This window comes from Taeniopygia guttata, chromosome 2 (genome assembly GCF_048771995.1).
Source record: "Taeniopygia guttata chromosome 2, bTaeGut7.mat, whole genome shotgun sequence".
Lineage (NCBI taxonomy): Eukaryota > Metazoa > Chordata > Aves > Passeriformes > Estrildidae > Taeniopygia > Taeniopygia guttata.
In genome coordinates, this window is record NC_133026.1 from 140,991,252 (window position 1) to 141,015,394 (window position 24,143).

The window sequence follows — 24,143 nt, forward strand, 5'->3', positions numbered from 1 at the left end:
GTTTCCAAACAGATAGGATAGCAGCAGTTTAAAAACTGAAAGAAAGATCAGGATCTATTTTTGGGTAAAAAGTAGACCCTCACTATAAACTGATTGATGACATAGAGTAATGTCCAAGCATTTCTATTCCCTTCAGGAACAGGCTTTTAGTGCAGACTGGAGATTATAAGATGGATGAAGATTTGGTTGGAGTCAGGTTTGAGAAAGGAAAGAGTTTAGACTTATCTGTGATGGTGTTAAGTGTGGTATAACCTAAAAGGATGAGTGTACTGGAAAGAGCACTGGCACTGATATTCCTTTATTTTGTTTAATTACTCCATGGTGGCTGTGCAGCTTTTTAAATACCAGAGCTTAAGGGTTAATAAGGGGTAATGTTTCAACAGGAATGATTAATACTGGATTGAAGGAAATGCCAAAAATATTTTGTAATATTACTACAGGATTAGTACTCCTGAATATTACCCAGGAGTTAAGTTGAATGCAAGTTGTTAATGAAATTATACATTATATAAGAAAAGTAATATTAATGCTTGCATCTTTTTGCGATAATGGCTTATTTTTGGTTCCTTTAGTTGTGTCTGCCTCCTTGTGCTGCTGGGGTAGGGGCTACAGCTGGGAAGGAGTGGAGGGGTAGGGGGGAAGGTGCTTTATTTTACTTCTCATTACCTTGCTCTGATTTTGTTAGCAATAAATTAAATTAATATCTTTAATTCAAGTCTGTTTTGCCCATGACCATATTTGCTGAGTGATCTCTCCTGGTCCTTTACTCATGAACTCTTTGTTGTATTTTCTCTCTCCTGTGCAGCTGTAGAGAGGGAGAGAGGCTTTGGTGAGTGCCTGGCATCCAGCCAGTGGCAAGCTACCTCAACAATGAATCATAGTTATCATTTTAATTCTTATCAAATCCAGAGTTAAGGTTAAGGTTAGTATTAGCGATCAGGAAGTGAGGAAAAGATAAAAATTTTGTGGTGCTCTTTTTAGACTAGAGAAATAAAACAAGTACATGATCCAAATCGCTCCAGTTTTTTCTCCAACTTGATGGTAAGGCTGAAAAGTAAGCAGTGAACAGAGTTAAAATTAAGGCTATAGTTAGTATAAAACAAATGAGCAGGAAAATATTTAAAAATGTATAGTGGACTGTACATAGAAGAAACTAAAAACAGTTCTGCTATTATATGACAGTGAATATTGTTATAACCTTTTGTCTTCATGGCTCGACTGTCAGCTTTTAATTCACCTTTAACAGTAATCTTTGACCATGCTATGGGTTGGTTTAAGGTTGAGATAAAAATGGACGTGTAAGAATCCTTATATTTTGTGTAAACCGCTAATGGAAAACAAAGGTTTGAAATGCAGGGTTGAAAATTCTTTTCCTTTTGTCTCAGGTCTGGTTTCCTTTACTCTCAGGCCTGGTTACCATAAGCAGAGCTTGAGCTACAGTTACATTTTCAGTCAGCTTTAGGGGTGGTCTAGCTTTAGGGATTTCTTGGATGAACAAATGAAAATTAGAGCATTTTAAAAAAGGACCATACTTATTTCTTTTAGTCTTTGCAGCTGATAGAACAGGGTTACAGGACAGAATATGGGAAAGGGAAGAAAAGAATTGTCTTATTTATGGTATAGAAATGAAAACTGAATTTTAAGATTATTGTACCAATAATTTCTACTTTCATTTTATGCATGACCATCAGTTATAGTAATGCTGAAACTCATTTTAACCATATGCATAAAAAAAAAAAAGAGGGCAGAAAGAGTTTTATATTTTTTTTAAGATATTACCAGAATAAAATAAACCCTGAACACTGGTTATCTTTGTTATTTCTAGAAGGGTTTGACAACCATGACTAGAACAAGATTAGGCTAAAGGATGTAATTATTGTTAAGCACATGAGAGAAAGAAATAATGAGAAACAGCTTCCTCAATTTTTCTATCTTCTCAGATCAGAAGAGTTTTGATGCTTTTACACACATCCTTATGAAGGAATAAGAGCTCACACAAGGTCTTCGGCAAGATTCTTTCTCCCTCTCATACTTATTATGCTTTAATTGCAACTAATTATGTCTTCTAATACCCATCCACAGGCTTCTAAAAATAAATGACCTTGTAGCTCTTGATTTTTGAACTGAAGTTCACAGGGCTCTCATGGGCTTGAAAAGGTTCTGGAGCAAGCTGAAATTACAACTAATTCTTTAACTTCTGTTATGAACATGATTAAGATTCCTACAAACAACACTAGGATGCTCACTGAGCTACATTTAAGGACAGCTGTGACATAAGCTTTGGGAAGATGACAGATACTCTCACACTGGGGAAAATTACATTAAGTGTGGGATTCAATGTACATTAAGACACCTATGTTTGGGTATCTGAAGGGTTTAATTTAGTTTTATGTGCACACTATTTGAGCTCTTGCTGTGGTCAGTGGAAGTGTGGCGAGTCTGGTTGGTGGAGCCCCACAGATGTCCACAGCAACATGTGCTTCATTACTGTGAACAAAATCACTCCAGAGGCACCAGTGACTGGAATAAGTAATGGCTGAAATCACTTTCCTAGCAATAGAAATTACCCATTCATATGTGTTGAAAAAAAGACTCAGTGCCATGCTATAGTTGATGAGGAGGTGTTAGGCCATAGATTGAACTTGATAATCTAAAAGTTCTTTTCAAACCTCATTCATTCTGTGATTCTGTGTGATTCTGTGATTTTGTGAGGTAAAGAAAGGTATTTGATTTGCCAGAAGCCACAGGTCCCACAGATTCTCTGTTATATCTCCCCATCTCACCTGTAGGACTTGGCTACTCTTGAACATAAAAATGGCATCAGATACCTTTATTTAAGGAGTTGGTATTCAGTTTAGCCCTAAATTTATTAGACATGGAGACAGGAAAGTCATATTCAGGCACTTAAATTTAAGTGTCCTAATCTGGATCTCAGACCCACACAAAGGGGAAGTTGTTTGCATGGACAGAAGTTCTGGAGCACTGTTCAGGGGGTTTTAGTTACTTGACCTCCAGCTACTGTACTCTACAGACCCAGCTTTATCTTTCTCAGAGGCAGGCAGACCTCTCAGGTCCCTTATCACATGACAAAGGCCTGCAGATACTTGTGTATTAGGCAACTGAAGTATGACATACGCATCCAAGAGTATTTGATTCTCACCTCTGAGATAAGTATCTTAGGATTTTGCTGCCTTGACACAAATGTTTCTCTATTCTAAAATAGAGAAGTTCTAGAATTATGATGCTTATTAAGAAAAAAAGTATATTTGGGTAATTTAAAGGGATAAAAAAACTATTACATGGTTGTAAAAATTACACCTCCCAAAAGTATTGCTCTATAGGAAATCTGGAATTGTTAACATTCTAAAGAAACTCAAACGTACGTGCTATGAAAATACACAAGTAAGGCATCTACGCTATCATGCTTTTGTCTTGTTTTCAGTAACATTTTCAAAGTTTTCAATCAGCTGGCAAAAGGATATGTGTTCTGAGATAGATGCAAGCATCCTTGAAAAATCATAAAGTCATGGAGTAATTTTGATTGTGAGAGACTTCAGGACCTCATTTACACCAACAATGCACTCAAAGAAGGACTGACTTCTAAAAAGAAAGATGGATTTAAAATGTGGTAATTGGGTTCAGGAACATGTCAGAGGACTCAGCAGGGACAATGAGGTGTTTTCTCAGGACAGAAAAGTGCAGTCCTTTCTCTTTGGTGGGGGCAAGAAGCTGAAGAGGAAGCTCAAATAATAGCTGCACATGTAGAGGGCCCATGAGACAGGGCCAGTCTCTTTGAAGCATTGGGGATTTTTTAGAATTAATTAGAAAAAGAGTTGACCCTTAAAGAATGCTCTTTCAGAGGCATCTTGGGAGATGCTGGGATATTTAAGGTTGTAATTTACAGCTTTGATCTTAAGGATATTTTTTAATAACATAAATCTGCTTGTAAATTTTTTAGTGTCCTCATGGCCTGAACTACCAGAAAAAATTTGTGAGAGCATTCTTAGCTGTATTTTTTTTCCTGGGCAAGAGGGTATTATGGCTTCATAAAGATGGAATAAAACAATTTGTTTGTATTTGGTGTTCTAATGGTTTTCAGTATTTGCTTGAGCCTCTTGATATGGAAATAACAGATTAATATTAACATAAACTCTTAAAGATCTTAATGCAGCAAAACACACCCACCCAAAAATGCCTACATTAAGATTATTTTTAGAGATAATTTTTCTTTTAGCTGCAACCATGCTAAAATGTATGCATCTGTGGAGAATTACAAGAATGTGTGGTCATTCTCCTCTGTAATGTCTTTTTCTATGTTCCTCTGGCAGAACAGGAATAAAAGCAATAGGTAAACCTCTGTGATTTTTTTCTTTTCATTATGGCCATGAAAGAGAAACAGAAATGTCTTCACAGAAGAGAAAAATACTTTAATTTTCCTCTGACTTATTGTATCTGATTTAAATACTTATCAATCTGGAAGTCATTGAAATAAAACATTTGAAAGGCAGTTGCTTGTGCCTTATCCCTCTTTATCAAAATGTTAATTTACTGTTCTAAACTAATATTTGTATTTTAATCTTTCATACACTTAAAACATCAAAACTTTTAATACCAGCTGTAGGTCAAAATTAATTTTGTGTTTTCAAATGATTAATCACTAACACAACCTGAGATTTTTCAGCATTCACATATAAACAAATGTGCATGTCACCCTTACTTTAATGAACCAAAGAAGTCTAGTTTTGGAGTAATATATGATTCTGTTCAAATAGGAGTACTATAGCTTTGGCTCTAATATTTGACAAATGGTCACGTCAGTATTGTGATCTAACATTAATGAGCTCTTCTGGATCTGCATTTGACATGGATACACTCAGAGCAAAAGAAGACTTGGGGGCTGTAAAAACCCAATCAATATGGCTTGTGTTATGCAAGCAGAGGACCTGTGAGTTTTCAGGTCTGTGGCAGTATTTCTATAAAGTTTTAGCCCAATATAGTCTGTGACTGCCACACCAAATGCGAGTCATTAAAACACATTGAATTGCAGTCTTGATGGAGAGAAACCTGAAATTATCACCATCCAAGATCTCTTCAGTACTCAGCTAAAGATCTCTGTCCATTTTAATGGGGCATTATTTTTTACTGCTGGCACCAGGATGTGATTTTGCTGGTGTTTTCTGTGAAGACTGAAGACAACAGTAGTTAGGCTTTCCTCCCTGGGTTAGGATACAGTGCATTGGTCATTGGAAAGCAGTCTAAAAACTTGGACTTTTGCCAGCTGGCCTGGTCTCTGAAGAAAGTTACACTACACTCCATTGGACTGAGATCTCAAGTTCATAAGTTTAGATCATCTTCAGATATTTTTCAAAAGATGATAATGTATACTGCATTCAAAAAATGCAGTAACATAAGAGATTTTTCTAGCTTTCAGAGTCTCTTATCTTCTTGTGTGCTTTCAATTGTTCCCAAAATGAGACTTTTGAAGTAACCAATATTTGAGAATATTTAATTGATATAGATTTCCTCTTGAGTTTTATCACACCAAAGTCTATAGTACTGTTCCCTAAAAAAAAGGTCCTAGAAATCTGCACAGGACACATAGATAAGCCAAGTGTTATACTGGATTTATACTGCTACTTTCTGTAGCAGCACCTGAAGGCCAGTGGTATCTAAATTTACACAGAGACTCTGAACACCTCAGTGTAATTATCTGAACCATGCCCTTACTGACTTGCATTGTCTCTTCTTCTATTTCTTTGCTAACAAACAAACATTTGCAATGAAGACCAAAAACAGATTTTTGAGTTTTCCCTGCTGATCAGTTTTTGACCAGCCTTTTATTTCCCATTGCATTGTGCAAAATTGTTATAAACTTAGAGCTTTTCATGATCTTTCAGTTTCAAAGTTTTCTAGAAGGACTAGAAGGAAACTTGTTTTTTTGCTGGGTCTGGATTTCAACTCACTCTGAGTACACGTTACTTTGTAAAGAAATAGGATAGCTAGCAATGCTACTCTGATTCAATATCTTGTCTGAGCTTGCATTATTCTGCAGCTCACACAACAACAGCTGCTGTTGAAATCAAACAGAATCAGGCTTTTTCAGAAGTTAGATGAGATTCTTAACTGTCCATGCCATGCAACAGTACATTCATCTTGGCTCCAGCCTGCTCAGTCCAAATAACACGGTGCTTTGGAGCATGTCAGTACAGCTGTGCCTCAGTGTATGCTAATGGCTCTTCCTCCCACTCTTCTCCTTCTCCTTCCCTTGGCACAGAGCTGCAGCTGTAGGAGGGTAAGGAGCAGAGGTGAAAAAACTTAAATGAGCCAAAGTTAATGTGCTTCAGAGCTTCTACTTCCCTTCAGATTTGCTAAAGGAAAGAAGTGCCATGGAGAAGAAATGCAAGCAGTGAAAACACAGTAGCAGACGAGATGAGAGGGGATGAGCTCAAGGAATCTGGAATCAGGGAGCTCTAAAAGGAGTATACACCCAGGTTAAAGTATTCTGTAAAGAAAACAAAAAAGACCACTGAGTGATGCAGGACAGCCATGAACTCAAACACTGAATCACTGGGTAGATTGGAGTATTTCTCTTGTAATTCTCCTCTTAGCTACCACTTTGTTATTGATCAAGTTTAATGTAACCTTACAAGGCAGTGCTTCACAGAACCAAAGCACAGGGGACTCAGCCTGTTAAGGCAGGACAGATGACTGTACAGAGGTACACAGGCCACACAAAAACAGTAAAGCCATTAACAGTCATAAATTCCAGTCAAGATAACAGCAATCATTTGTAAGCTGGTCTATTCAGGTTAGGGCAAACTCCATCAATGAAGTCATGTTAACTCGGGTGCCTAGTGAGACAGCTTCTACACAGTACTTCTGCTACATGGAGTCTAGGGTTTTCCCTGTTCTTAGGGTATAAAGCAGAACTGTAGACACAGAGTTAAGAACACCTAAATGCTGATCACAGAATAACAGAATTGCAGAGCATGCTGAGTTGGAAGGAATGCACAAGAACCACTGAGTACAGCTCCTGACCCTGCACAGGACCATCCCCAAGTCTCACACTGTGTGTCTGTGAACATTGTCCAAATTCTTCTTGAACTCTCTCAGGCTTGGTGCTGTGACCATTTCCCTGGGGAACTCGTTCCAGTGTGCAAGCACACTGGGTGAAGAACCATTTCCTAATTTTCAACCTAAACCTCCCCTGCCACCACTTCAGCCCATTTCCTCAGTTCCTGTCAGTAGTCACCAGAGAGAAGAGATCAGTGTCTGCCCTTCCTCTTGCCCTGATGAGGAAGTTGTAACTGCAATGAGGTCTCCCCTCAGTCTCCTCTTCTCCAGGCTGAACAGACCAAGTGCCCTCAGCTGGTCCTTACACGGCTTCTCCTCGAGGCCCTTTGCTGTTGTTGTTGCCTTCCTTTGGACACTCCCTAACACTTTAATGTCTTTCTTACATTGTGTCACCCAAAACTGCTCCCAGCACTTGAGGTGAGGCTGCCCCAGTGCAGAGCACAGCGGGACAATCCCCTGCCTTGCACAGCTGCTGATGCTGTCCCTGATGTCCCCAGGACAGGGCAGCCCTCCTGGCTCTCAGGGCACTGCTGGCTCATGTTCAGCTGTTACACAGATCAGGACCCCCAGGTCCCTTTTTATTGCTCTGCTTTCCAGCCTCTCATTCCCCAGTCTGCCTGTACACCCAGGGTTGCCCCAACCCAGGTGCAGAACCCAGAACTTTCCCTTGTTGAACTTCATGTGGTTGGGGATTGCCCTGTCCTCTGATTTGTGAGGTGTCTCTGCAGAGCCTCTGTGCCTTTGAGGGAGTCAACAGCTCCCCCCAGTTTTGTACAATCTGTGAACTTTCTCAGCATCCTTTCTGCCCTGTGTCCAGGTCATTAATGAAGGTATTGAAGAACACAGGGCCCAGGATGGAGCCCTGTGGAGCCCCACAAGTTACAGGTCCCCAGGCTTATGTCTCCCTGTTCACCACAACCCTTTGTACCTGATCCATGATCCTGTTGCTCACACATCTCAGGATGTGTTTATCCAGTTGTGTGATGGACATTTTGTCCAGAGGATCCTGTGAGAGACAGCATGAAAAGCTCTACTGAAATCCATAGATAACATCAGCAGGCTTCCCTTGATCAGCTGGGTGGGTTACCTTGTCACAGAAGGAAATCAGGTTGATGTGCAGTGGTCTGCACATGAGCTGCCAGTGCCTGAGCTCCCATTACAGGCAGTGGAGCACTAGAGTAGGATTCAGCTTTTTTAACTCAGTCACCTCTGCCATTTGCAAGGTTACCGAGTGTCCTGCTAACACGGAGCTGTCACAGCTGTAGAGGACTGGCAGCTATGGCAGAAGATTCAAGGAAGAGATGTACACTTTGGGAGAACAGCTGGACGCCAGGTGGGATACCCTGATGGCATTAGGTGCTTTTATTTAGGAAACTGAATCAAGCATTCCTCCCACTGACTGGTGGTACCGATGGAGCTCACTTCTCAGCAGGCATCTGCTTTAGAGAGTTGTCTGTGGGTTCTCCTGAATAGAAAGCTTTGGGGCTTGAATCACACATTGATTTTTGGGGCCTTTTGTGAGGTCCTAACAATGTTTTTCCAGAAGATTAAGGCCATATTTCTGCCCAGACCTTCTTCTGCCCAGATATCTTTCTTTCTGATTATCTGCTTGCTTAACAATCGTCTGTGGGTGACACCTGCTGAGGAAAGATAAGCATTATATAGGGTCAAACTGTCAGAGTCGTGATTATATCTGACACTTTTGATGGTGGCCATGAATAACTTTTAACAGGGGTTCAGCATCTAAGCTGATGGAAAAGGTAGCTCTCTTTTGTTTGCTTATATTTATGTAGGTATAAATATGTAGAGGAGTTTGATTTTTTCCTAAATCATGAAGTTCAAAGAGAATCCCCTTTAATGTGCTGTAAAATGGGGATATCTTTTTCTTCCCCTTTTTTAAGAAGAGCAAATTTGCAAGTATTCTGATTCAAAGCTTTCACATGTAGATCTGCTTTAGTAATTGGGATGGTTCTGGTTGCCATAAATATTTAGTGATAAATCAGCTGCAGATATTACCCCTTAAGGGAAAAGGATCATTGGCACCAATTCTATTCATTTATCCAAAATAAGCTCAATGGTGTAGATTCAACAATCTTACCCTCTTCTTTAAAATATCTCTGAGTTATTTTACTTATTTTCTTCCTTTCCTATGGGTTTTGGCTTATATTGACCTGGATGTTGCCACATATAAAAAGGACTTCTGTATTCAGAATCCTGTGACAGCTTTCTCTCCCTGTTGTTAATTTCAGTGTTGATCTGGGTGGTCTGGAAGACAAGAATTAAAGAAAATAAAAGGTATGCTGTGTTTGTTTTTCAAGGAAAAATATCAGAGTAGTAGAGAGAGCAAAGATTGTGTGTGCTCAACAGATTCATTATCTGCACTCTTGTCCCCATTCTCCATCCCTTTCTTTGCTCACCTTACCATGAATATGGGTTAGGATGTCTCTTCCCCCCTCCCTTCACAGCTAGTAGAAAACCTGTTGGCTGGACACACTCACAAGAGCTAGGAGATATGGATTTGAATGACTTCAGAATGAAGATGTGATTCAAAAACAAAATAACCCAAATAAGCACTTTGGGATACCATTCTAAAAACTTCTTCCTATAATTCTTTTATTCTGGTTACATTTTTCAGTGGAAGTGGCTGAAGTAACTGGATTTCATACTGAGATCAAGAGGCAGGCTAGGAAGACCCTGTGGATTTTGCAAGGGCTCCTACAGATTGATGGGGTGTGTTAACACTAGAACTTTCTGTGCTATTGAGATGCTGTGCAAGATAGAAGAAGTTACTGATTTTCTGTCTTGGTGAAGTATAAGTCCCAGGAAAAATCTTGGTACTTGAGATTTTGATCAAATTTTCCAGAGATAGATACCTAAACACCATCTCAGTCGGCTTCCATGTGCCCATGGTTTTCTGCTTTGTTTACTTTATGTTTCTGGCTGCCTAATTTGAGTTATTTTCAGTTACATTTGGATATTTTTCAAAACTCACAGAAGGCTTTGAAGACTTTTTTTGAAGAATTTAAGAATTGTGAAGAATTTAAGAAGACTTAAATTCTTTTATTAATTCTTACTGAACTTTCAAGCAGGTTGAATGCATAATTTCAAAATGTTTCATTAAACCTCAATAGCTTAAAGTTCCTGAGTAATTCAGATGCTTTAAAATATCTTAATATATCAACCAGTATATATTTTCTATAATAATGACTTCTGGTGATTATCAATGACACAATATTCAGACAAGGAAATGTCAGTCTCTCTCAACTATCTGTGCTACAGGCTCAATAAACATAGGGTTTGTAAAATAAATCTCGGATGTTAATCAAAGGTCTGTACACATCCCCATCTGTTGTGATAGTAAAACCCCTGCTGCTAACATTGTACAGAGAAATACAATTACTTGTCTTATAACTAGAAACATTAACAAACACTACTGGATGCAAAAAAGCAGATAAAAGGATAAGCCAGACACCAAAAATTATTAATCTATGCAGATAACCTTCTGTCTACAATTAAAAATCTGGCATTTGAAGCACTAATGTCACCCAACCTATAAGATTTTGGAAGATTCTCATATTATAAAATCTAATTTAAAATCAGCCTAATCAGATGTCTATTATCTGACATTACTCAAGAACTTACCAGGTCTTTGGAATCAGAATTGCAAAGACAAACACAATTTATATTCTGATCAAACTGGCCTATATGACATCATCAAAGATAAGATGAAACTCGCCATCTCATGTCTCTTGGCTGAGAAAATCATTAGCATTTGACAAGTCTGTTTTATTTTATTGTTGTTTTTGCAGAGGAGGAAAGAGACAGAAAGAGGACAGTTGAGCACTTCCAGATGACCAAGTCATAACCTACAGAAAATTATTCAGAAGGTATACTAAAAAATTGATAGTAAATCCTCATGAAAAATCTACAGAAATAGATGAGTACCACACTGGAGATTGTCAGCTAAGATGCAGCAGCACCTAAAGCTATAAAAAACAGGGTTGGGATGTGGAAGGTATTAAACATTCCTGGTTCTGAGGTGTGCAAGAACCATATGTGAAGGTCTATTAAGAAAGATGTGGATGCTTCATAAATCATCCTATGATACTAGAAAAAGGAAAGGAGACTGAAAAGTACATAGTTGGCATGATCCTCTGATGGTTTTAAAAAACTAAATTCAATAGTATCTCTCCTGACAAAGGACAGTCTTATGGGGTGACCAGATTTCTGAAACAGCATTCAACCTGCCTGAAAATTACTAAGACTTATTAAAGGAATTTAACTTAGGTGCTGTGCTGCTTTTCAAAAATTGTGCAGAAGAGGAGAGATGCCTGCATGGACCAAACTAGACACGAGGCCAACAGTTAAATTGGTCCCATATGCAGTACAAATGAGATGGATCCCTTACTGTGTATGGGAAGAAGAAGAAGAAAAAATATGAAGGAAAAGGGATTCTTGTCAGTTAAGACATTTCCTAAAGTTAAAAAGTTTTAATTTGGAATATCTATTTATTTATTTATAGAATTTGAGTAATTTAAACACTAAGATTTTGTTGATTTTATTTTAACTTTCCGATATATTCACTCATTCAGATCACTTGAGATCCAAGCATTTTGCTTTACATATGTTTGAAATGACTGTGGAACAAGAAGTGTAAATATCAAAAAAACGGTCTAAATGAATAATTTGTTTAGAAAAATAGTCATATTTCTATACCACAAAACATTTAAAAGTGCAGTATGCACTCCCTAGACTTAAAACATAAATAATTTTTTTTTCACAATGTATAGAGGTAATTATTTTCCCTTCAATTTATGGCAGATCTATTGACTTCAGTAAATTGCTGCTGGTTTATACCAAAGTAACAAGCCAAAATTTGACCTAGGGTTTTCAACATTTCTTTTAAATCTAAATTTATAATAAAGCACAAAAACTTCTTAATGATGAATTGTTTTGTTGCTAGGCAGTCTGGCCCTGATGGGCTGTTAAAGTTTGATTTACTCTGCTGATCCATGACCTCTTTCTCTGACAACTCATTCTTTATGATTATATGTTTATATTATAGAGGCACATAGAGGCTTCTGAGGTGACCAGGGCTTTATTGTGCTGTTAGGCATTATCTACATATGCATAAAGAAAAATCTCCTTATTCTGAAGAGTTCATTATTCATGTAGCAGGTGGGTTTTTTCAGAGAGCTGAGTGAAATAGAGCAATAAGCTTTGGCTGCCCTGAATTGCTCTTCCCAGTGTGCTGTGCTTTCTGCTCTGTGTAGGAGGGATGCTCAGTAGCCACCCATCCCCTGATCCTGCATCACCTGCACCACAGAGACACAGCGAGGTGGAGGAGACAGGAAATCAACTTTTTATCTGATCTTGCCAAGAATGACAGGAACTGAGGGAAGGAGACTCTTGACTCTTCAATGTCCTCAGGAGGTATTGTGTGTGCAGCAAAATTAGCTGAACTAATGAAAACTGATGAAATTAGTTGAAGTAGGCTAAATACTACAAAAGTTATTGGTAGAGAGGGAACAAAGCCTGAAAATTTGTTAGCATGGATGTTCAACCCCTGAGTCTGTAACTCTTGAGGTTTCTGCCTTGTTCTCTCCAGCCTGACAGCTACTTACTGCAGATAGGCTTGTGAGTACAGAGATCAGGCATGGGTGAACACAAAAAACCACAACAAAACAGAAAAAGGAAAACTGAGATATTTATTTTGAGAACAGAACAAGCATGCAAGTATTGATTTCCCAAAATAGTACAAGACCAAAAGGTCATACTTTCAGTCCTCAGAACCTTGGTGCCTTGCTAAGACTCTGTGAAGTTATTTCACCTGAGGTGTTTGTGTTTCCTTAGCCAAATGCTGCTGCCCCATATCCTGAAGGGGCCATGCTACAAATGGTATATGAAAATTAATTGCTGAGTTACTGCCTGACTCACAGGGCTCTGCAGGCAGGGCTCTGAGTGAAAATGGTTGGTCACCACAGGTGCTACCACAGTTCACTGCAACATCAGCTTGAGTTACAGACAGGGCAGAAAGGGTGCTCCTCATCCACCCCTGCTGAGCACACACACTGTTACCTGAGGGGGGAAATCTGACAGACTAATTCTGTACAAAATTAGGTACAACAAATCTCACTCTCTTTAGCACTCTGCCTTTCTACAAAATGTGTGTTGCTTTTAGACAAATTTTTTGAGGTGATAAATAATTCTAGGTGGGCAGAATAAAGGCCAATGCATACTGATTTATCAATACTTTTCTCTTTTCTTGGCTTTCCTCACCTTTCATAAGAGACTTGCTCACAATAGAGAATGACAATCCAAAAAACCACATAAGCTCTTGGAAGTGTGAATTTCAGCTATGAGTCTCAGATTTGTCTTGCCTGATGCTACACTTGAGACACTGAAAAACAGAAGTCTGCTCTTAATCTCATTTAAGATGTTATAAATCAGGGATTATTCCACTGAGCTCAATGTAAATTTGTGGTGAAGCTGATCTGAGTAATAAATATCTAGTTCATAGACTTGAGCAAAACGAATTGGTCTAGTAACTGAATATGTTATCATGAGTGCTCTGAATTATATATGTTGGAAAAATTACAGGACAGCTTCCTTCTAAGAATGATGATTTTCCCTCTTGCTTTTGCCCACTTCTTGCAATGTTGTCTCCTATACCAGTTCATTATTTCTTCTCCTTGCTCCATTCCTATCATTTTTAGGCTGCAGTTTACCTTTCTTGTGTGCAGATAATTTATACTTTGGATTCAAGGTACAGTTATAGAAATATACCTGACTAGATGATGTAACTGAGTTTGCACAGTGTTGACTTATTCCTGCAGAGGAGTCAACCTGGTCTTAAACAAACACATAAAGGCTTATTATATCTCTTGCATTTTCCCCCCTTTATTTTGACACTTCATGCTCATCTGCCAGCCAGTATGACTGCTTTTCTCATTCCATGTCTGTGTTTGCAAGCAAAGGTACCAAATTGAGGCTAAATTTTCTGCAAGATTTTATCTGCCAGCTGCATCTTCCTATTTGCTGTGTCTATCCTTCCTGTCTGCCAGCTGCTCTCAGCAGCCAGCTTCTTGATAGCCACAAAGTTCAAACTTAAAAGCTGCTCTCACTTTTGTGCTGTACCTCCATGTCTGGCTTTTGCCCTTACTCTGTACCCAAGCAGGAAAAATGATATAAAGACCCAGGTGTTGCCTCTTTCTCCACTCGTGCCATGTGATTCCTGTGAATGACTGTGATCATGGGGTCAGGATTCTTTTGTATTTTTTACCTTCTAGCTACAACCCGCAATTCCCTTCTCAAGTGGAACGTTTCCAGATAACACAGCAAGATGTGGCATAGACTGCAAGAAAGGATGGTCTCATAATGATGACATGAAAGGAGATTTTGAGGTGAGGGTGAAGATAATAAAGGTCAAAGCTATAATTATCTCCATGTAGAGGTAGTAAGACTGATTACTGCATAATCTTACATCTGATATCTCTTAATATATTCAGACACATTAACATACATTCCTCTGCCTGTGTACAGAGCAGACCAGCCAGCTCTGTAAGCAGGAAGGAACTGGCACAGGGCATGTTGCATTGAGACATTGCACATTCTAATGGATCCACTTTCAGTCAATCTTGCCAGCATGGACCTCTGCAAATATAACCTTGATGTTTCCTTCCAGCTGTCTGGGCTTGTTTCTTTCCCTCTTATTACTGAAACTCCTAATATAGGAACTGCACATACTTTTACCTCTTCCTCTCAGATGAAATCCATATTTTCTCCATCTCCCTCATGGACATGAAGAGTGTTTTCACACCTCCCATGTGATCCCTGAGAGTCTCAAAGACTTGCGTTTGCATTCATTCCCCTACTTTTTATTATAAAAACTCTTTTGATACCCATATGATTTTACTATTATTATTATGAATATCCTTGATGAGCCTAATTCTGGGATTCCTTATCAGAGACCAGTAGGACTTGTAGACTTAAATAGCTGCATAAGAATATTGAAGATATGAGCCAGTGCTGCATGAGAGTGTTCTTCTGTGTCCTAAGCAGAGAAGGGCATCATATACAACTTGTGAAAAAACATGGGGTCAGCTTCTCTGTGTATCCCTATTCTGTGCATCACACAATCAATCACTAGAACTCTAAGGAATTTTAACAAAGTTGTAAACATATACATCATGACACATGATAACTGTGACTGTGTTCTCCGGGGAGGACCCTTTGAAGGTCACTTGCAACAGTATGTGAGAATGTAAGCAACACCTGATAGTTACACTTGCATTTACCCATGACTATGGGTATCAAAGATACGGCAGATACGGACCTGTGTACTCTTGATGTCCCTTAGATTTTTCATTTTTGGAGTCAAGCATAATTTAACTCACTATTGAAGCACTGTGCTCCTCTCCCTGAAAGTGATGGGGAAACTTTTACTGTGTTGGAGGAAGAGCATGCCTTTTACTTATGATGACCAAGTATGAAAATGCTTCGATGCTGCCAGTCATCAGGAGAAGAGGGGCTTCGGAAACATGGGCTTCAGAATAGTCTGAAGGGGCTTAAACCTTTTTGTTATAATCAAATACTTTGTCTTTCCCTATACACTGCCTGAATGTAGAATGGCAGTTTTATGGAAGATGTATTTATAACAGCTGTATTACATAAGCTTTGATATCAGTATCCCACCTGGACATTCTTGGCTTGTATGATAGTAAAAAGAATGATGATTAGAAATTTTTGACCAAAGCTTTCCTGATACAAAATGTTAAAATATTTGAGTCCTTATCTTTACCAGTTACGGCATGACAAAGACAAAAATTAAACCATTAATCACACACAGGCCTGTAAAAAATCTGTTTTGATCCTGAGACAGTATTTGAAGTGATGATGTGCCAGTACTGTTATTTTGACATGATAAAGTAATACAGTTTCATACTTTCATCTCTTGAACTTCTCTTGAAAGGAAAGTGAAGAATGAGAGACTACAAAAACATATAATGTAAACATGACTGTATGACAAACCTCAGAAGGGAATGAAAGTTAAGTGTTGAAAGCCTGCTGATGTTTCTTTTATTCTTTTTTTGCATGAATCATGCAAACCGCTGTTGTTTCTCTTCCACTTACTGATTTATTGGTGTTCTTGAAATAGAAAACTTTCTTGGATGCTGCTTTAATATTTGCCTTCTTAAATCCCTTTTTTAAACATTAACATATACAATTCCACTTCTTGTCCACTGAAGTTTAAAACTTTAATAATTGTATTGATTTCCAATTAACAAACAATTATTAATTATTATTTTTAAGCAGGGAGGAAAAATAAAAGAACGACAGCTTTGAAGCATCAGCCCTAGTGGTGACAAAACCATGATCCCAGTGGTCAGCCAACTGCTAACTCAGTTAGGGTAGGGTCAACTGGAGCAAATTGCTTAAAGCTACAGCAGACATCAGGCAGTCCAAGTCTTAAGGAGAACTGCAAGGTTGTTCACAAATTCTGAGAGAAATTCTCCCATCAAAATGTGGGATGTAACAGAAGTCTGTAGGGGAAGGGAGTAGCTGCAGCATGGATGTCCTGTCTATATCATCACATCTTTGTCTGCCATCCAACCAACTGCATGAACCAAATGTATCTGATAGACTGGTTTCTCCTTAAACTCACTGACTGTGAGAGGGGCAAGGCACTGGAACAGGCCAAAGAAGTTGTGGCTGTCTCATCCCATGTGGTGTTCAAGGCTAGGCTGGAAGAGGTTTTGATCAACCTTTTCTACTATTTCAGGGCAAAGAGGAACTAAATTAATTTTAATGTTCATCACAACCTAAATTATTCTATGTCTGAGAGTAAATCTACACTACAGAGAATGACAGATGCAAGCTCAGTTCACCAAGAGCAGTGTGATCAGATCACTGAAGTATAAAAGTCAGGTTAATATATTCATTAACAGAAAGGGAAACAGGATTTAGATTGGATAGTAGGAAAAATTCCATCACTGGAAGCACTGTCAAGCTCTGCAACAGGCTTCCCAGGGAAGTGGTGGAGTCACTGTCTCTGGAATTATTTTAAAGATGTGTAGATGTAACACCTAAGGACGTGGTTTAGTGGTTGACTTGGAGTGCTGAGTGAACCATTTGACTTGATAATATTAAGGATCTTTACCAGCACAGACAATCCTATAATTCTTAGACTCTAGGGTGCATTAGCTGGGGCTTGGCTCCTGGTTGACAGTCAGTCTGGCATGACTGCTGGCTCACGTCTCCTGCTGTGGGCCAAGGCACGGGGCAGGCTCACGCTGGTTTGTAAGGAATCCTGTGGACATATCCTATGCTGCTTCTCTGTTGAGTGGGTGCAGCCACCAGCAGTGCAGTCATTCCTGAGGGATTGGGATTTAAAAGGGCGTAGGCAGTGCTTGGTAGGCTGTAAGTCTTATGTATTGGTTAATTAAATTCCTCGTAGGTTTTCCCTTCATGATAATGCTAAATCCAGGGATAAGTTGTCCTGGCAACAGCTTTGGCTACCATTCTTTCCACCCTTGCTTTTAGGATTGTGATTAGAGGTACTTGAGTATGTAAATCACCATCTGAGGCTGGTGGATGTATTTATTTATTTCACAGAAAGTGGTGCCCATATGAATTGAAAACACAGTGCACTTTCCCTTGTGTTTGAATAATAAAACAATATACTCACTCTTCAGAGCTCAATCTTTAGCCAACAACATATATATTATTCATTGTTTCAAAATGTAATAAAGATACATACTTAATATCTGCTTTCCAATTAAACTTTATGAGTGGGAGCTGACTGTGGTTATATTTTTTGGCTGTGCTTTTTAATTTTCTTCTAATGCCTCCCTGGGAATTCAAAAGGCAGCTTCAAGCATAAACATGTTGAGTGTTAAAATAGTGCAGTGTCTTTTATGACCAAAATTTTATGGCCACACATATTTGTGGGGCTGTCAAATGTAGTGACTGAAAGTAGATGTTGAACCTGGTACACTTAATTTCTTCAGTAAGCTTCAGTATTTGCAATTTCTGGTAAAGCAAATGGAACCAGGGATAAGTGGCCTGGGATCTTTTCGTTTGACAAATAGTACCAATTATTGAAAACTGTGGATTCTTGGTACTTCTACAGATCCAATCACTTATTCTCATTCTTATTCTTACTTTATTCTTATTCTTATTCTTATTCTTATTCTTATTCTTATTCTTATTCTTATTCTTATTCTTATTCTTATTCTTTTTTTTTATTCTTATTCTTATTCTTATTCTTATTCTTATTCTTATTCTTATTCTTATTCTTATTCTTATTCCATGTTCACTTATGAGTCCTCCGAGATAAGTGAGATATACACATGCACCATAGGATGACATACTTTGCTTTAGTTTGTTCTGTTTATATGTTGAGTTCTTTACAAAAATTATAATTTTAGTCTCAGGCACTTCTTCCAGAGGAGGGGTAACTAATTAAAATGGTTCCTCTTTGTAGGTATGTACAGGGTTTTTTACTGCCTTCATCTTGTTCTTCCCATGATTAAAATCCTGGCAGATGACACTTTGGCACATCTGTGAGTCTGTGTGGCTGAGACCTTGGAGACAGAGGTCATTGTCTGTTTTGGAGGAGACAGTCCCCTCCTGCCAACAGGCTGCTGGAGCAGGACAGTAGCAATAGCAAATTACTAATTAGGATGCTTGTGTAATTCAGAAAATACTATATGACAGCATTTATACTTTGCTTTAAATTACTCACATATTATTCTATATACAATGGCTTGAGATGGAACAGTGACTGTGTCTATAATTGGGTTTGTTTCTTTGGTTTTTTTTAATCTTCCTGAAGCCAGCAAATATTTTCTCTATCCAAAATACTAGTCAGTGGCCATACTGGAAAGAAAAATTGGAAGCACAAATGCAGATATCACATGCTATAACTAAATGACTAAAGAGCTGCTGAATAAGGAAATGGAGGATGCATCAGTTTTGAAATTACAAAACTCCAATAATGACATTTGCACTGGTTAACAGAGGCTGAAGTGTCAGTATGTCAACTAAGCATGCAACATAGCTCAGGGCAGGTGACAATTGCTGTGAAATAGAGATATCCAGACTTCCCAATCTGGGAATTACACTTTGTGTAACTGGAGTGTTATGGAGGCACTTTCCTTTGGTCTGTCTAGCCAATGCCATTGGAAAGGGGATGCCTCTAAGAACTGCTCTCCTAAGGACTGTTATTTATGTGCCTGAATAATTTCTTGAAGGGATTTGCTATTTTCCTGCGGCTGCAGAAAAAGTCTGAGGAAATTTGCATCAAAACTCAGACAATAAAGTTATGTCAAGTAACACTCTCCTTTGTAGCTCCACCTGGCAAAGAGGAAAAATAATAGGTTGAGGTATTTTTGAGGTAATTTGAGGTAGCCTTGCTATTTTCATGCCTCCAGTATGAAAACAGCAGAAGCTGTTGCTGAAGACACAGCTGGCTGTCTGAACTAGACAGTGGTGAGGTGACATACCTGTGGCTGCCTGGCAGCCCAGTCCGCAGCACAACTGAGTGTGCCTAAATGGAGATCTCCAGCAGGCTAAAGAGAAAAGATGGTCTTGTTAGCAATTCTGTGCCAAAAAGCACAGGAAAATATTTTCATGGAACAAGTAAAAGGGCTGTGCATTTTCCAGAATGATGCTAGGAAACGGGAATCAAGAGTTAGAAAGGCTTCTGGCTTGGGGAGGCAGTGGATCTGTTGGTGACGATGGGTATGGACTTTGGGGTATGGGTTAAAACCAAGAGAGTTCAAGAAACTTTTGAAGAAGGGAAACCAAAGTAAAGAGAGAGTGTTCTGCAAATGAGCAGATCACTTGGTAAGAGGGGTAGTTTCTTTTTGCTGTGGAAATCTGATTCTCTCACTAAGGAGACAGGTGAAACAAAGTTTCAACCCTCAATACTAGAAAAGCAGATTTCTGGAGAAGGAGGATGCTACCAGAGGAGGTTAAATTAATAACAAAATGAATTAAAATAAGAACTCAGGATAATGTAAGAAGGTCTTGAGAATAGAATGAATCAAAGTATCAAGAGACATGGAAAGCAGATCTTTGATTAACTATATGCCAATAACTGGGAGATGGAATGAAAAGTAGTAAGGGTTTGAAATTATTTCTGTGTAAGAATTTATGAATAAGCTTGACATTTACAAAGTCTGATAGGAAGGTCTGTGTAACTGAAAATTGTTTTTAAAAAGAACCCCATGGTGATTTTTGTGAGTGGACTGTGCAAAAAAGACAGAAATTCTCTGAAGTTCATGTACAAATTGCCAGATCAATCACAACCTGACAGCATCTGCAGCAGATCACCAAGGCAAGACAGACAGCAGGATGACTGACCTCTCATTTTGCAGCAAGGAAAAGCTGTACTAACATGTAGTGTGGGAGACTGTGTGACATACATATGAGTTCTCATGCTGAAAGAAGATAAAAGTTCTTTATTTTTAACATCTAAGCTTGGGGAACTCTAACTGAAACATAATTTTGAAAGACTGAGAATAGATCACAAACCTGAAGGATAGGGTTGCTTAGTTACAAATGATTTTTGCTTGATTACATTTGCAAGCAAAATAACAGCACTAAGATCAATGGACTAAAATAGTTGATGTTTTAAAACTTTCTGTTCCACAGAAATGAAAACAATTAAGAGGTAAATCAGCTGTGGAGAACACTATCAACAAACTGATGAATTATGATCAAGAGAGGATGCAAAATGTTTCACTGCATTCTTGAATGCCACATTCTGACAATGGGAAAAGATGACTTTGCCACTTTTGAAAACAAAGCAAAAGGGTTAGAACCTCGAGTCAGGGGTGAAGTGAAAGGTCCCTATAAAAGTACTGAAAATCAGTGGGGCTCTTATGGGAAAAAATTTGACATGCGTCATGGAACCAGGTAACATGTATTTCACTGCTGCTAAGTGTAAATATTTCATAATATTTCTGCAGGCTTTACCATGATGGTGAAGAAATGAGTAACTAGGAACAAGGTACAATTTAGCAAGAGCCATGATGAAGATTCTTGCTTATCCCTAAGGTAAAAATTTAAATTGCTTTCTATAACAGTTTAGTTTAGATGGGGTTAATCTAACAAAATGTTATGTTTCTTTCATGTAATTAATCTTGTGCTTATAAAAAGAACTGTTCCTGTGCTTGCTTTATTTTCTCAAGGAATTAAAGACATTGGAGGGTCCACTGCAGGATCATGGTCTGGTATTGAGGTCATAGTTTGGTACAATGATCCACAACTATTAAGTAGAAGAAGTAAATGGTTTTTTGCAGAGTGTTTGATTCTGTTTTCTGGGATGTGTGCACATATACTGTATTTGTGGACTTTGCCATTCACTCAGCTCTGAGCTTGAGTCATAATTCACTGTGTAAAATACTTGTATTTCAAGGTCTTTGAAGACAAAATTTGTTTATGGAAACTGAAAATATATCCAGAGTCTGTTATATCCAAGGAAAATTGAGTTGTTGGAGGCATTGATGAGACAACGTGAACATAAAAATTATCTCTTCTTGTAAATATACACATATTTTAGCTACTTCCTATGGACTCTGAATCCTGCTTCTCTTTTTCATCATAGCATTTTTTTCTTGGCAGGGTTCTTAGCTGAGGCTATTGACAGAGAAATTTAGTGCAAAAGTCAGCATCTAATAAGTTTCTAAGACTTTACTGGAAAAAAAAATGCGGGAAGTTTCCTCTACTCCAAACTGTAAGACAGAGAAATGAGCATTCTGCATTTTTGGAACTGCATCTTTTCTGGTTTTGTTGCATTTGTATTGCCTAAAGAGATGGCTACAACGACAGAGGGAACTAACTGACCTCTAAAGGAAAGTCTCTGCTTTTTCAGCCTAGACCAGCCTGGACAACCAAAGTTACAAGAAACTTTTTCCAGCTGCAAGCCAGCAGTGCACTACAGGAACAGGGAAGACATGACAGGGCTTTTATATTTCTATTCTGCAATGACAGCACACCTTACATGATGTATCCACAGGGGTACATGTACATCTAGGGATATTGTGACTCTGCAACATCCCCCACTTTACCTCTTCATCTGGTAGTTAAAATCAATCCTTCAGAGCTATTGGTTCAAATCAGGATACTGCCCTAGTGCAGTTACCCACTGCAAAGTGGCTACCAGTGAGCTCTCTTTATCTCAATAAAGATACCTCAACATCTTACACTGAAAAGTCCATTAGCTGCCATTATGCTGCCTGTGCAACCCTCTTTGTCCTCCTTGTCCTTTAGTTTTGAAAATTTTCAGTCAGAGAAAAAATAAACTCTCTATAGGTGTCCTTTGTAGCCCATAGGGTAACTTCAACTGCCCATCCTTGTGTCTTATGCTCTGTTGAAGGTGGCCACATTGCCCACTTGCCTGCTGCTGTCTGAAGGCATGAGATGTATTGTGCTAATACAGGTGGTGTCTAATCCATGCAAATTCCCCAGGATGAGATACTTGGGACACCTTCAGCTGAGGCAATTCACCTGGCTTTTAGTTCACTCCATTCTCTAAAGGCCCTTTGGATACTCCTGGCCACTCAGGGAAGGAGATGGGTAACTATCAGCAGTGCCCTGACCTGGGTTCCTGGGAACTCTCTGCTCCCAGGAGCCTGGTAGGACTCCCATGAGACAGATATGCTCCATTGTGAAAAATGGTACCCGAGAACAGACTAGAGGAATTATCCTCTGTTTATAACAAGAGTTATCTCCCATGGTCTGCAGATTGTTCATCCTTTAGTCATCAGAAAAGAAGGTTCTGGAGGGAAATGTAAACTTCTCAGGTTTGTGAAGATAAGGAAATGTCTTAATTACAAGTGTTGATATGACAACACCATCTTCTCCTCAATACTAAAATCAGAGAACAGCAGATTATGTGGTGATATGCTGCCCACCTTTAACTCAGTGGAATGGCCTCCATCACAGACGAATATTATAAATAATTCACAAACCTTGCAAAAACTTCATATCCACAACTACTTTATACTCATGTATTCATGATTTCACAGCTGTGGTTTCAGCCATTCTATTGCCATTTCTCTTTATATAGGTGTTCCTCGTCTTCTTTTCTATTTTCTAAACATTTTGCATTTGGACATTAAACCTTTTATGACCTCCTTCATGAGGTTTTGGTTTTTGTTCCTTTATTAGTACTCTCAAATCCCAAATTTAATCTCTGAGTTAGTTAATTTCATTTGCAAGCACTGTAATCCCTTTTGTTTTTCTCTTCAGCCACATCCTCAGGCTTTTCACTTTTCTTCCCCTGTGTGTAGTTCTGTTTTCCCACAAGATATTTCTCAGAAGTTTATTATTTCAATAAAATCACTGTTTGGATGAATTCTGTCCCATCAGAATAGGGTTTTTGTACATCAAAATGACATTTAACATCACAGAAAGAAAATCTTCCTTCTTTTTCTTTATATAAGCTCTCCAGTCATTCAGTGAAGTCCCTGTTCTGTCCTCTCCCTCCTTTGCTTTGAGTGAGTAATATTTAATACTGCAGAGGTTACTTTTGTAAAAGTCACCCTCACCCTTTGTCCTACACCTTATATTAGTTCCTCTAATTCCTTGTCTGATTGCAGTCTGGTTCTGGTGACCTTGGTGCCTTGAAGTATGCTGATTTTTTTTCCCATGTTCCTTTCTTATATTGTAACTTGAGAGATTTTACTGCTGTTTTTGCTTTACTGGATGACACTTTTTAACTCTGAGGGCCCTTGGCAAAATACTATAATTTTATAGGTCAGTACATCCTCCTAACCTGGACGGAGATCTGTACTTACAGAATCTTCATCTGTGATTTCTCATGGTAAGTTCATTATTCTTGCATAGGCATGTCAGTGAATGTTTTTAACTGCGGAGTCTTTCTCACTCTGCAACATCATTTAAGATGCCCACTGCAGCTTTGGCTAGTAAAGGCCTCTGTACTGTCAGTATGTGCTCTTCTTCCACTATCCAAAGACTCTGCATTGTCTTTCCACTACCCTCAGACACATTCCTAATTCCTGTTTAATCCAAGAACAGAGTTTGGGAGTGAGTACAGC